Consider the following 16,143-nt stretch of genomic DNA (forward strand, 5'->3'; position numbering starts at 1 on the left):
AGCATTAACTGCCCTTTTATATATATTCCCAATGTGGTATTAATGGAATGGATATCATGGGCTTATTCAAGACTTCCGCTTGGGTTGTTACTACATATGCTAATAGATTTTGTTTTCTTCATACATCCTAAGTAACCTAAACTAATATGTGAAAAGTTTATATAACTGAGAAGTGAAGAATAAAATCTCTGGTTTATTCTTGTTCAGAAACCCATTTATTTTCTTTTTGTTCTGATGTTCTACTACAGGAAGTTCAAATTAGATAGCTGGTGCTTTTTTCCTGGTTTCTAATATTCCTTTTGCACCTGTTGCATTATGGAACTGCAGTTGTTGTTTTTTTATAAATAAACAACCATGCCATGCTAAATTTCATTCATGCCAGTATCACACAACATCAGATAACATTGGGTACCACCATTTAAGTGCATGCACGGTTCTGTTGCTTTATGATTCAACCAAGAAAAAAAGTGGTATTTTAGAATTTTTCCCCAAATTCCATCATATTATGTAATCCATTAAAACAGTGGGAAAATTATAGCTCAAATGTGCCACAATCTTCTGAGCTAACAGAGTTGCAAACATACAGACATTTAATGGAAGCAATTAATAAAGGAATGAGTACTAAACCACAAGAAGATTTTGCTAGATTATCAGAATTGAATTTTGCACTGTATAAAAGATCGCATAAGAAGTGAAACTTAGCCTCATTTGTGTCAACAAAATCAAGACAATTTATCTTCAGTTTATCTTCTTTCTTCAGATTTCTTCATTTAGTTTTTTGTGGTTGCAGCTGAACCAGTCCAGACAGCTGGCAAAGAAAGGTTTTTGTCTGGCTTCAGATTCACTTCCTTTCTCTGTGTCTCTTGCACAGTAATAAACAGCAGTGTCCTCTGATTTCAAGCTGTTCATTTGTAGATACAGCATGTTTGAAGGGTTGTTTCTGGAGATGGTGAAGCGCCCTTTCACTGAATCTGCATAATATTGTTGGCTACCATCATACCAGATTCTTGCAATCCATTCCAGTCCCTTCCCAGGAGCCTGTCGCACCCAGTTCATGTCAAAGCTGCTGAAAGTGAATCCAGAAGCTCGACAGGAGAGGCGGAGGGACTCTCCAGGCCTTTTGACATCCCCTCCAGACTCTACCAGCTGGACTGCTGACTGGACACCTAGAAAGGGGGGGGAGCCATATTTAAAAGATCTGCTACATATGAAGCCCTACATTATACTAGTCATCTTTGTTCAAAGCAGGAATAAAATTACCTCCCAAAACTGCTGAAACAAAAACAAACTGAAGCCAAAGTGTCATGTTTGTCTCCTGATTTTGCTCTGAGAGGAACTGACTGGAGAGTGGTTCAGCAGTTCTACCTCTGGCTGTAGGCTGGGCAGAGAGTGTGCTGCTGCTTTAAACAGGAAGCTGCCTCTGCATTTACATGCAGCACAGAATAAAAGAGCAACACAGGTCTTTGACGGAGCAGATCTGTTTAGCCTTATACCAAACATATGACTTACAGACCCTACTTTTCAGGGACAGTCCTAGATTACTGTACAAAAGCCATTCCAATTCCTTATTTGATCCCAGAATGTCCCACTTTTCCTTAGGACATCCCTATTTTCATCAGAGAAATGTTGGAAGGTGTGGACTTGGGACCAGGCCCATGCAGAGTTTATCTGAGGCCCAGGGTGGAAGTCTTGTTATAATAAAATTATAAGCTCAAACAAAAAAGGAATTGGTTGCTGGCACCTGCCACACCTGTTGTTTTTTAAGGGAATCCCGATACAGCATCTCAACATCCACATCAGATCAACATTTATTTCTTTATTTCTTTATTTATCTATTTATTTTTAAAATTTATATACTGCCCTTCATCAAAATATCTCAGGATGGTTCACAAGATAGAGGCACAAATAAATAGTCAAAACAGAATCAAAAATAAAGTAACCCCCCCCCCTCACAAAAAACAGCTAGAATATCCATTAGTCAAGGACCTGGTTGAAGCCAATGTGAGCCATCCAGTGATTTTCAGATGAGGGGCAGTGTAGAAATTTGATATCACTATTAAAAAAATAAAAATGAGAGTGATCTTGATTTATCCCAGCTATGCTCATTTCTGAGTGTTCAGGCATTATGTCAGAACGGTCTGTTTTATTTCCAACCAAATTAACATGGCTATCCCCTTCTGTCCATTACACTGATGGTCTGCCAGGAACAATAAGTCCTGCATTGCTTCATATACACACAAAGAAAGAAAGTGGGACTGCAAAGTTGGAGACAGGGACACTCTGGAGCAAAGTGGATTGAAACAGTCCACTTCTTTCTCCCTGAAACTGGCTAACATGCTGCTGCAACATCTGTCTACCTGCCATGGCTATTTGCCTCACCTCACCTCACCCAGGAACAGATGCACTTTGTATGCCCACCTCCACTTTCCCCTTCATGCTCAAGGAGAATAAAGGTGGAATTGCCTGCATCTCCTGCTGTACTTTCCAGAAGATTCTGACTAATTAATGTGGGGGAAAGAAGCCTGAATTAGGTGGAGCTTTGGTCTCAAAAGTCCAAATATCTTCTAATGTCCTGACTCATATCCCTGCTCCTCGTTTCCACCATCAGTTGTGTCCTACAGAAACAAATTGGAGCACTGTCTTGTGCAAGAAGAGGTTGTTTTTGCCAGACTTCCTCTCACTGTGTAATCTTGCACAGTAATACATAGCCGTGTCCTCTGGTTTCAGATTGTTCATTTGCAGATACAGCATGGCTGATGGGTTGTCCCTGGAGATGGTGAAGCGTCCTGTCACAGAGCTGTCATAGTATATTTCTCCACTATCATGGCGTATCCATGCCACCCATTCCAGTCCCTTCCCAGCAGCCTGTCGCACCCAGCTCATCCAGTAGCTGCTGAAGTCGAAGCCAGAAGCTCGACAAGAGAGGCGGAGAGACTCTCCAGGTCTTTTGGTGTCGCCTCCTGACACCTCTAGTTGGTACTGTGATTGAATACCTGTAAAGCAAGAGATATTATAAAGCTCTAATCTTATTGATTCATGTCTAATCAATAAACTGCAAGTGTGTCTTTGCATGCCGGAGGATAATTAAATAGTAATATTGACCTCTGAAGAATGCCAGGAAACAAACTAATTGAAGTAAAGGAATCATTCCTTTTGCTTGCTTTGGGAAAAGTTGCTTGGAATGGGATGTCAATCACACAGTGCTTGTGGTTCTGGATGGAGATGGGGCTCAAAGAGTGTTATGACCCAGTGGAACAGGAAGCTGTCCATGCATTTACATACAGCTGAGGATAAAAAGAGAAACACCTTAGCAATGTTTGTTCTTTGCACATACACAGTATGAGAGATAGTGGACCTGCATTTAAGGGGAGGAATGTGGCGGAAAAATGGATTCAAAGTAGGTGGCAGGAAGGCAGATTCAGTTTAAAAGCTCATACACACACACACACACACACACACACACACACACAAAGAGAGACACAATGATAAGATGCACTATAGTGCTATTAATTCTATTTCTATGATTTCTGAATGTGCATCTATAGATATGAATAATTAGCATAGTTTTAACACAAAATTTTACAGAGATTTGTACGCCCCTTTCTGTGTGTTGCAGAGCTGGAAAGTATGGAATGAATAGCAATTCTGTCTAGTCACCTCCAGGCTTGACTACTGTAATTCGCTCTACGCGGGGCTGCCCTTGAAGCTGACCCAGAAACTCCAGCAGGTGCAGAATGCTGCAGCAAGGCTCCTCACAGGGTCCCTGCCATGGGAGCATATTCACCCAGTGCTTTCCTAGTTGCACTGGTTCCCAGTGGAGTATAGGGTCAGGTTCAAGGTGCTGGTTTCAACCTTTAAAGCCCTTTGTGGCTTAGGGCTCTCGTATTTACGGGACCGCCTCTCCTGGTATGCCCTGCAGAATATCCATAGTTTAGAATATCCAGGCCCTAAGGAAGTCAGACTATTCTCCACCAGGGCCAGGGCCTTTTCAGTGATGGCTTCGACCTGGTGGAATGTTCTGTCCCATGAGACTAGAGCCCTTCAGGATTTAACCTCCTTCCGTCAGGGTGTAAGACAGAGCTATTCCACCTGGCCTTTAATTTGAATTCAGCCTGATCTTCCTTCCCCCTCCGCTTTTATGAAGATTACCCACTCTTAGACCCCACAGCTAATTCTCCCCTGGCCTCCTTGCCGACCCAAGTAGGACTAATTCAGCCAGCTAACCCTGAAGGCTATCTAATGCTTATTAGATGGATTTTCCCCAAATTGATTTTTGAATTTTATTGTTATTCATGTTTTATACTGTATTTTATGCTGTTTTTACAATTAAGTGTTTTAAATTTGTTGTTAGATGCCCTGAGCCTGGTTTTCTGAACCGGGAAGGGTGGGGTATAAATAAAAAAATATTTGTTATTATTATTTATTATTATTATAGTCTATAGATTGGGAAATGACGGTCAGCTGGTTTTCTTGGTTCTGGATAGAAAGTTATGAAAATGTCTCTTGGGAATCAAACTCTAATGCTGCCAGTGAAGTTGAGGCAGCTGAGGGAAAAATACTCAGCTTCACAGCTGTAACCACAAAACACCACACAAGGCTTTATTTCAGACTTTATTTCAGTTGTGGTCAATAGCTTCTTAGTCTTTAAATCACTGCTGCCCCCTTGTGAGAAATGGAAAAAAATTTAGGAGCTGCTCCTACACTTCACCCAGTAAAAGATGCCTCCACCATTTTGTACAGTTTCTCCTTTGGTTTATCTCACTGTGTTTCCTGCGGGCACAATAATATATAGCTGTGTCTGCAGCTGTCACAGATCTCAGCTCCAGGTCATATGTATTTCTGGAGGCATCAGCAGTCAGGGTGATTCGGCCTTGGGAAAATGGGCTGTAGTATAATGTCCATTTGCCGCCACTCCAGTTTATCTGGCCCATCCATTCCAGCCCTTTTCCAGGAGCCTGTCGGACCCATTCCCAGAAATTATTTTTGAGAGAATCCCCAGAAATGACCCATTCCCAGAAATTATTTTTGACAGTGCAGGTTAGTCTCAGGGACCCTCCAGGATTCACAACCCTTGGTCCAGATTCCACAAGCTGGACACTGCAGTGGACATCTAAGAACAACAACAAGACTTTGGTTACCATGCAATTTGTGCATCTGTAATATTTGATTTTTTTTAAAAATGTCTATCTGGAAGATACTCACACAGCGGCGCTGCTAACAAAGACAGGAAAAGAAAGGGGGGCTTCATTGTTTGCAGAGAGAAACTCCTCGCTCTGGACTGACCACTAATTTGGTCCAGCTGGGCATCTGAAGACTTGGTGTGGGTGGAGCTATTTAAATAGAAGGCTTTTTAGAAAGGAATTTGCATCAACTTTGCATCCAGTGGTGGGAATCAGATAAAGAGAGGTGATCTAAACTGAGAATATCCTCAGAGCACTGCTCCCACCAGCGGGAAGTGGTTCCTTCATTTAAAGAAGCCCTCCCAGCAACACACACCCTTTTATGGGTTCCCTGCTTTCTCACCACCAGAAAGAATCAGGAAGAGGAATTTTTACGAGCCCTTATCTTGGCTGGGGCCACCCTCTGCCATTGAGAGCCATCTTGTGATTTTTGGATGAGAGGCAGTGTAGAAATTTGATATTAGTATTAAAAATAAATAAATGAAAGTCAGAGGCGTAGGAAGGTCAGGTGGTACCCGGTGCGAAAAATTTTTTTGTCACCCCCCCCCACACACATTGATTTCCCCCCCGTGCAAAAATGCTTTTATGTTATTTCATATTTTCTTACAAAGGAATAATAAGAAGTAATAATAATGATAAACTTTTATTTATATCCCGCCCTCCCCAACGGAAGTCAGACTCAGGGCAGCTAACATCAGTTACATAACATTGGTATAAAATCAAACAATAATTAAATTACCTCCTAAAAACATGTCAAAATCAAATTTAAGTCTAATTAGCTGGCTTTCCAAAGGGTTAGAGTGGGGAACAGTAAGTGCTCCACTGAATTGAAATTTCAGCCTTCACGACATAGGAAAATGGCCAGGTAAACAGCTATTTTCATGGAGGTGAGTCAAGATATTAACTTGCTCCTCATATGTAGCTATACAATGCCTAGTGTAGTAAGATAAGACCTTTGCAGCAGGCATTTTCAAAAAAAAGTTTTTTTATGAACCGCCCTAGTAGGGCAGTAACTGTTTCTTGATCATTTGTCACTCCCCTCCATCATGCAACTTGGGGCGCTCCCTCCCTTCGTACGCCCCTGGTGAAAGTGACCCTAGGCATTCCATTTTGAACACTAAGCATGATGCCTCATTTGTGTCAACGAAATCAGTACAATTTATCTTGAATTTATCTTCCTTCTCCAAACTTCTTCATTATAGGGACACGGGTGGCGCTGTGGGTTAAAGCCTCAGCGCCTAGGACTTGCCGATCGAAAGGTCGGCGGTTCGAATCCCCGCGGCGGGGTGCGCTCCCGTCGTTCGGTCCCAGCGCCTGCCAACCTAGCAGTTCGAAAGCACCCTCAGGTGCAAGTAGATAAATAGGGACCGCTTACCAGCGGGAAGGTAAACGGTGTTCCGTGTGCTGCGCTGGCTCGCCAGATGCAGCTTGTCACGCTGGCCACGTGACCCGGAAGTGTCTGCGGACAGCGCTGGCTCCCGGCCTATAGAGTGAGATGAGCGCACAACCCTAGAGTCTGGCAAGACTGGCCCGTATGGGCAGGGGTACCTTTACCTTTACCTTATCTTCCTTCTCCAAACTTCTTCATTTAGTTATTTGTAGTTGCAGCTGAACCAGTCCAGACAACTTGCAAAGGAAGGTTTTCAGCTGGCTTCAGATTCACTTCCTTTCACTGTGTCTCTCTTGCACAGTAATATAGAGCCGTGTCCTCGGGTTTCAGGTTGTTCATTTGCAGATACAGCATGTTTGAAGGGTTGTTTCTGGAGATGATGAAGCGCCCTTTCACTGAGTCTGCATAATGTTGTTGGCTACCATCAGACCAGATTCTTGCAACCCATTCCATTCCCTTTCCAGGAGCCTGTCGCACCCAGTTCATGGGATCGCTGCTGAAGGTGAATCCAGAAGCTCGACAGGAGAGGCGGAGGGACTCTCTGGGCCTTTTGACATCCCCTCCAGACTCTACCAGCTGGACTGCTGATTGGACACCTAGAAAGGGGGGAAAGCCATACAGTACTTATAGGACCTGCTACATATGAAGCCCTACATTATACTAGTCATCTTTGTTTAAAGCTGGAATAAAATTACCTCCCAAAGCTGCTGAAACAAAAACAAATTGAAGCCAAAGTGTCATGTTTGTCTCCCGATTTTGCTCTGAGAGGAACTGACTGGAAAGTGGTTCAGCAGTTCTACCTCTGGCTGTAGGCTGGGCAGAGAGTGTGCTGCTGCTTTAAAGAGGAAGCTGCCTCTGCATTTACATGCAGCTCAGGATAAAAGAGCAACATGGGTCTCTGACTGAGCAGATCTGTTTAGCCTTATACCAAACACAGGACTTGCTGATCCTTCAAGGAATTGGTCCCTGGCACCCGCCACACCTGCTGTCTTTAAGGGAATCCTGATACAACTTTTCAACGTCCCCCATCAGATCAACATTTATATATTTATTTAACCCGTATTTATTTTTAAATTTGTTTTAAAGTTAAGTGCTGTAAGTAAAGCTTTTGAAGCACATTTTTGTTTTGGGGTTGTTGTTTTTTATTTCAGTACAAAAGTGAGCTTTTATTCATCCAAAGGCTTCAATGTGCCGAATATTAATAATAATCTCAAAAAGACACAAATGATGAATGAGGGAAAGAGCAAAACCTAACACACCTGAAATTAGCAGTGTGGGCTTTACTATGTTTGTGGGAACAGACGTAGGTAGAGACAGGTTAGTTCAACCTCTGGCTGTGTGCTACAGACAAGTCTAGCCTTGCTGTGTGATCACAGCGTGTGGCTGTCAGATTAGTCAGGAAATGGGAGGGTTTGTATAACCCCATTGATTAAACTCACCTGCCTGTGCATTGTGCCTTGGTTAATTGGTTCAGGTTGTTTGAAATGCAGATACTATTCTTTGATATATTTTAATGAATCTCATCCGTTTACTCTTAAAATAGATTGACTCAAGACTTCTTTTCAACCTTCAGATTCACTTCCTCTCACTGTGTCTCCTGCACAGTAATAAAGAGCCGTGTCCTCGGGTTTCAGGTTGTTCATTTGCAGATACAACATATTTGATGGGTTGTTCCTGGAGATGGCGAAGCGCCCTTTCATAGAGCTGGCATAGTATACTTCTCCAATATGTTGGTGGATCCATGCAACCCATTCCAGTCCCTTCCCAGGAGCCTGTCTCACCCAGTGCATGAAGTAGTTGCTGAAGGTAAAGCCAGAGCCTTGGCATGAAAGACGGAGGGACTCTCCTGACGTCCCCTCCAAACTCTTCCATTTGAACTGATGATTGAAATCCTGTAAAGAAAGCAATAATATAAAGCTTCCTAAACATCAATCAGCAAACTGTACATGTCTCCTTACATGCCAAAGAAATAACAACACAACAATAACCTCTGAATATTGCCAAAAAGCAAACTAATTGAAGTAAACACATCATTCCCCAAGTATTTTTGGAAAATAAGTGCAAAAATCAGGGGAAGACTGTTGTCTTTCAAATTTCAGTGGTTCCCTGCGTAAGGCCAAAATTTGGCAGCCTTCACCTCTCATCTTGCGTTCTGCTCAATTCACTATATCATAAGTGTCGCATCCTGCGGCGCCCCCTAGGGTCGGCACCCAGTGCAGCAAACCCAGTTGCCTGAAATTCACCTGTGCAAAAATCACTATTACCCAAACCAGAACCAAAGTTGTCAATGTGTTGCTCTTTTTATGTATGTAAATGGAGGGGCAGCTTCCTGTTTAAAAGAATCAAGCCCTCATTTGCCCCAGCTCCATCCACACCTGCAACCCCTGTGTGACTGGGATCACTTTCAAGGCCACCTTTTATCATCTGGGTATGGTGATTTCATCAATTGTGCATGTGCTCTTTATCCATATTCTGAAATAAATTTCATTGTACCTGGGTCAGTCTGCTATACTATATTGCTTAACTTAGAAGAAAATCTGTGGTGTGACTCTTTATACATTACTTCTTTGCACATGATTCATAAAAAAGATGTGTGTATATGTGCTTGGGTCAATCTCTGTCTTATGAACTCTCAATGACTTCATGCCCTGTTTCACAATTAGGGGTCTGGGGACCCCTGGGGGTCCATGGAATGCACCTAGAATAGTGATGGGCAAACTTGGCCCTCCAGCTGTTTTGGGACTACATCTCCCATGATCCCTAGCTAACAGGACCAGTGGTCAGAGATGATCGGAATTGTAGTCCCAAAACAGCTGGAGGACCACGTTTGGCCATCACTGACCTAGACGGTCTGCGGCCCTATCCCTTGCCTCTCCCCAACTCTTTTGTTTGGACATATTTTCATAGTAACAGTGCTTTTTTCTAAAAAAAATTTTTTAGGGGTACTCTCCTTTTCCTACTCATATTGAAATACTGCCCCTCAATGAGGCCAAACTGAGATTCACAAAATGTTTAGGGGTATGCATATCCCTGCATCCCCCCCAGAAAAAAGCACTGCATGGTAATATTACAATTTTTATGGTCTGTTTTACCACTGTGCGATTTTTACATATATTGGCCAATATTGGTTTTGAAATCACACTGTGATGATGATTTTGACCCAGCAATATGAAGCCATTCAAACAGTAGAGAAATTATAACTCAAATCTAACAAAATCTTCTGAGATAACAAAGTTGCAAACATGCAATCACACATTTCATGGAATCCATTCACATAGGAATGAGTACTAAACTTCAACAAAATTCTGCTAGATTTCCAGAGATGAATTTTACATTGTATAAAAGACCACATAAGAAATGGAACTAAGTTGGAAATGAATTGCTGGGGGAAATAGAATAAAGTGGTGTCTGAACACTACACATGATGATGATGATGATGATGATAATAATAATAATAATAATAATAATAATAATAATAATAATAATAATTTTTATTTATATCCCGCCCTCCCCAGCCAAGGCCGGGTTCAGAGCGGCTTACAAGCAATAATAAAAACAAGAAGAATGATTACAACTTAAAAACAAAATTAAAATACAACATTAAAATATTGAAACATTAAAATATCAAAATGTAGCCTCATCGCAGGAGGAGAAGGAAAGGAAAAAAGAAAGAGAGGGAGGGAATCAAATTGGCTCCAAGCCAAAGGCCAGGCGGAACAACTCTGCCTTACAGGCCCTGTGGAAAGAAATCAGATCCTGCAGGGCCCTGGTCTCATGAGGCAGAGCGTTCCACCAGGCCGGAGCCAGAGTTGAAAAGGCCCTGGCTCTGGTTGAAGCCAATCTAACTTCCTCAGGGCCCAGGACCACTAGGGTGTTGTTATTTATGGACCTTGAGGCTCTCCGTGGGGCATACCAGGAGAGGCGGTCCCGTAGATACGAGGGTCCTAGGCCGTGAAGGGCTTTAAAGGTCAAAAGCAGCACCTTAAATCTGACCCTGTACTCTACCGGGAGACAGTGCAGCTTGAAAAGCACTGGGTGAATATGCTCCCATGGCAGAGACCCCGTGAGGAGCCTCACTGCAGCATTCTGCACCCTCTGGAGTTTCTGGGTCAGCTTCAAGGGCAGCCCCGCGTAGAGCGAATTACAGTAGTCAAGCCTGGAGATGACCGTCGCATGGATCACTGTGGCCAGGTCGGGGCAGGAAAGGTAAGAGACCAACTGCTTGATGCGGCGAAGGTGGAAAAATGTCACCTTGGCTGTTGCTGTAACCTGCGGCTCCATGGAAAGGGAGGCGTCAAGGATTACACCCAAACTCTTAACGGAAGGCAATGGCACTAATTGGGCTCCCGCAAGAGAAGGGAGTTGGTCCCTCATCCCCATGCCATCCCGACCCAGCCATAGGACCTCTGTCTTCGAAGGATTTAGTTTCAATCGGCTCCCACAAAACCATCCAGCCACAGCTTCCAAGCATCTGGTCAGTGTTTTTGGGGCCGAGTCGGTGTGGCCATCCATCATCAGATAGAGCTGAGTGTCATCAGCATATTGGTGACAGCCCAGCCCAAAGCTCCGGATAATCTGGGCAAGGGGGTGCATACAGTTGTTAAAAAGCATTGGGGAGAGAATTGTGCCCTGCGGCACTCCACACACCAAGGAATGGCGCGATGACATTTCCCTCCCAATGCCACCCTCTGTCCCCGACCAGAGATAAAAGAGCACAGCCAGTTACGGGCTATGCCCTGTATCCCCACATCTGCGAGGCGGTGGTCCAGAAGATCATGATCGACTATGTCAAAGGCTGCTGACAAATCTAAAAGGATCAGTAGTCCTGACTCCGCCTCTACGGAGATCATCTGTTAGGGCAACCAGAGCCGTCTCGGTCCCAAAACCAGGACGGAAACCGGACTGAAATGGATCTAAAGCCGATGTTTCCTCCAGAAACCTACCAAGCTGTTCAGCAACCGCTCTCTCAATTACCTTACCCAGATATGGAATATTTGAAACTGGGCGGTAATTGGATAGGTCTAAGGGATCTAATGAAGTTTTCTTTAGGAGTGGACACACTACTGCTTCCTTCAGTTCCCCTGGGAATGTCCCCGTGTCAAGGGACAAATTGATAATTTCAACCAGGGGGGTCCACGCAACATCTGGACATGCCCTAATCAGCCAAGACGGGCATGGATCAAGGAGGCAGGAGGTGGGCCTACCAACTTGGAGGAATCTATCCACATCAGCAGGGAGTATCCGATTGAAATGGTCCAACACTGGACCTGAAGTCAGTCGAGGGGCCTCCAGTTCAGTTCAAATGAGATGCCTCATTTGTGTCAACAAAATCAAGACAATTTATCTTGAATTTATCTTCCTTCTCCAAACTTCTTCATTTAGTGTGTTTTTTTTTTGTTGTTTTTTTTTTGTGGTTGCAGATGAACCAGTCCAGACAGCTGGCAAAGGAAGGTTTTTGGCTGGCTTCAGATTCACTTCCTTTCACTGTGTCTCTTGCACAGTAATAAACAGCAGTGTCCTCTGATTTCAAGCTGTTCATTTGTAGATACAGCATGTTTGAAGGGTTGTCTCTGGAGATGGTGAAGCGCCCTTTCACTGAATCTGCATAATATTGTGAGCCTCCACCACTGCTTATCAATGAAACCCATTCCAGTCCCTTTCCAGGAGCCTGTCGCACCCAGTTCATGTCAAAGCTGCTGAAGGTGAATCCAGAAGCTCGACAGGAGAGGCGGAGGGACTCTCCAGGCCTTTTGACATCCCCTCCAGACTCTACCAGCTGGAATGCTGATTGGACACCTAGAAAGGGGGGAAAGCCATATTTAAAGGATCTGCTACATATGAAGCCCTGGATTATAATAGTCATCTTTGTTCAAAGAAGGAATAAGATTACCTCCCAAAACTGCTGAAACAAAAACAAATTGAAGCCAAAGTGTCATGTTTGTCTCCCTCTTTTGCTCTGAGAGGAACTGACTGGACAGTGGTTCAGCAGTTCTACCTCTGGCTGTAGGCTGGGCAGAGAGTGTGCTGCTGCTTTAAACAGGAAGCTGCCTCTGCATTTACATGCAGCTCAGGATAAAAGAGCAACACAGGGCTTTGACTGAGCAGATCTGTATAGCCTTATACTAAACACATGACGCGGGTGGCGCTGTGGGTAAAAGCCTCAGCGCCTAGGGCTTGCCGATCGAAAGGTCGGCGGTTCGAATCCCCGCGGCGGGGTGCGCTCCCGTTGTTCAGTCCCAGCGCCTGCCAACCTAGCAGTTCGAAAGCACCTTCGGGTGCAAGTAGATAAATAGGGACCGCTTACTAGCGGGAAGGTAAACGGCGTTTCCGTGTGCGGCTCTGGCTCGCCAGATGCAGCTTTGTCACGCTGGCCACGTGACCCGGAAGTGTCTCCGGACAGCGCTGGCCCCTGGCCTATAGAGTGAGATGGGCGCACAACCCTAGAGTCTGTCAAGACTGGCCCGTACGGGCAGGGGTACCTTTACCTTTACCTTAAACACATGACTTGCTGACCCTTCAAGTGTTCTGTTGTACAGTCAATAATTTACAAAAGCCCTCCTGTTTCCTGATTTGATCCCAAAATGTCACACTTTTCCTTAGGACTCAAACGAAAAAAGGAGTTGGTCCCTGGCACCCGCCACACCTGCTGTCTTTAAGGGAATCCTGATACGTCCCCTATCAGATCAACCTTTATTTATTTATTTAACATGTAATTATTTTTAAATTTGTTTCAAAGTTAACTGCTGTAGTAAAGCTTATGAACCACATCCCCCCCACCCCCGGGTGATTGTTATTTGAATACAAGAGTGAGCTTTCATTCATCCTAAGGATTCCATGTGCCCAATAATAATAATACTCTCAATACAACACAACACAAATGATGAATGAAGGAATGGGCACAGCTTAATCCTCCAGAAATTAGCAGTTTGAACTTTACTAGGGGTGTGGGAACAGCCTTAGGCAGAGACAGTTGGCTCCACATCTTGCTGTGTGCTAGCCTTCCTATATGATCACAGTATGTGGCTGTAAAATTGGTCAGGAAAGGGGGGGGCTTGTATAACCCCATTGATTAAAGCTCACCTGCATGTGAATTGTGACTTGGTTAATTGGTTCAGGTTGCTTGAATTACAGATCCTAGTCTTTTATATATATTTGAATGAATCTTCCCTGTTTGCTCTTAACATAGTTTGTCTCAAGACTTATTTCTGGTGAGAAGGCAAACAGGCTTTGTTTTCCAGCCTTCAGATTCACATCCTCTCACTGTGCCTTTTGGCAACTGTTCCTTGTACATACAGAATAGACACAACTTGAGAGATGGTTACCCAGATTTATAGGCTGGAATGGGCCTGTAAGTATGAGTTTAAAGCAGGAGGGAGGAAGGCAGATTTATCTTAAAGGTTCAATAAAATATAGATCAGAAGTCGCAGATCCTGTTTGTTGACCCTCTTCCAGATGGGCAAGCATCAAGAATAGTTCAAAGAAGGATAGTTCAGTGCCCCACTCTCCAAACCTTTCCAAAAGGTTTCAGCGCTGATATGCTGCCAGAAAGAAAAGGCCAGGGGTGTCGTCCCCCTTCTTAGTATAGATACATTTGTATTTTATTGACTTGCTTAGCAATAAACTATTATATACTTAAGCAATATAAAACGTTACTACTGGGTATGCTTTTCCTAACCCTAGAAAAAACAAAGTGTCATTTTTCAATTTCTCTCCGTAACTGAACCCTCAAAACATTTTGCACATACCCTCTAGGACTTGAGTTGCTAAGGACAGAACTTACTTGTTCTTGTGTGGCCTCGTTTCCTGGACTGGACCCTCCTGCCTTAATCACTTGCTCAGCTTGGGAGCCGGGCTTTCAGTAAACCTGTACCACAGCATGTGGAACTGAGTGCAGTCAATGCTTCTTTTTCTTTGATCTGAGGTGGAGATAGATGTATGCCCTTTCTCCTCCCCATGCCCATTTTGTCCTATTATTTTCACATACCTATACAGGAAGCAACAATCAGAATTCAGCCAGAAGCACCACATTTCTCTTTTAATGACATTTAACTTTCCAGTGATTTTAGCTTTTAAACAAAGGTTGACATGTGTACCATGACCATAGAATAATGCTGCTTTGATGTTGTACGTGTAATAAATGTAATAAAACTTTGCCAGGCTGAAAAAATAAGGAAGCAGGCAGTGTTGCTGCCCCTTTCTGCGGCTGGGCAGTGCCACCCAAGGATGTTGCCCAGGCAGCATTCTCATGCTGGGCTGTGTCCAGTGGGCTCCCTCTGCGCCCCACCCCCCTTGTGTGTGCAGCCCGGGTGCAAAAAATGTGGGTGCCCAGCCACTTCATGGGGAATATGGTGGGGGCTGCAGCACCCAGCCCCCCCCAATGGCAGCTATGCCTCACACTGAAGGAAAACAGGACAGCTGATTTTGAGGTGTTGCTTTCCCCTCACGCTGATAGAGAACAAGGAAGCTGATCGCTCTCACTTCAAAGCACTGTGGCACTACTTTCTCCTGGCACTGAAGCAGAGCTGCTTTTCTCAGTCAGCAGGAAAGCAGCAGCAGCCACAGTGGGCATGTATCTTCACTGGTTGCCAGGGCTGTATGCCCAGCTGATGGTGGCTTGATGCATCCCCCATCCCCTTCCACTTGAACATGCCATGAGTTGCCACTCCAATGTATCAGGCCTATCCATTCCCGTCTTTTTCCAGGAGCCTGTCGGATCCATTCCCAGTCAACATTACTGACAAAATCTCAAGTGATAATGCAGATTAGTCTCAGAGTCACTCCAGGATTCACAGTCTCTGGTTCTGATTCCACAAGCTGGACATTGCAGTGGACATCTAAGGCCAACAAGAAGACATATATTACAGTATAATGTTACAAAGATTTGTATCTCCCTTTCTGCTTTCTACTCATACTTGGAGTATGAGCCACAGAGCTGGGAAGTATGTAATAAAATAGAAATTCTGCCTAGTGTATACATTGGGAAATGATGGTTGGGGTGGTATTGGTAATGTTTTCTTGGTTCTAAATAGAAAGTTGTGAGAATGTCTCTCGGGGAATTAAGCTCTCATGCAACCAGTGAAGTTGAGGCAGCTGAGGAAACAATAGCCTCACAGCTGTAACCACAAAACACCACACTGGGATTTATTTTAGACTTTGTTTCAGTTGTGGTGGATGGTTTCTTAGTCTTTAAATCACTGCTGCCCCCTTGTGAGAAACAGAAAGAATTCTAGGAGATGCTCCTACACTTCACCCAGTAAGAAATGCCTCTACCCTTTTATACACTTTCTCCTTTGGATTTTCTCACTGTGTCCTCTGCGGGCACAATAATATATAGCCGTGTCTGCAGCTGTCACAGATCTCAGCTCCAGATCGTATGTATTTCTGGAGGCATCAGCAGTCAGGGTCATTCGGCCTTGGAGAGATGGGCTGTAGTATAATCTCCAGTTGCTGCCATCCCAGTCTATCTGGCCCATCCATTCCAGCCCTTTTCCAGGAGCCTGTCGGACCCATTCCCAGAAATTACTCTTGACAGAATCCCCAGTGACAGTGCAGGTTAGTCTCAGGGACCCTCCA

Source organism: Podarcis muralis, chromosome 13 (genome assembly GCF_964188315.1).
Source record: "Podarcis muralis chromosome 13, rPodMur119.hap1.1, whole genome shotgun sequence".
Classification (NCBI taxonomy): domain Eukaryota; kingdom Metazoa; phylum Chordata; class Lepidosauria; order Squamata; family Lacertidae; genus Podarcis; species Podarcis muralis.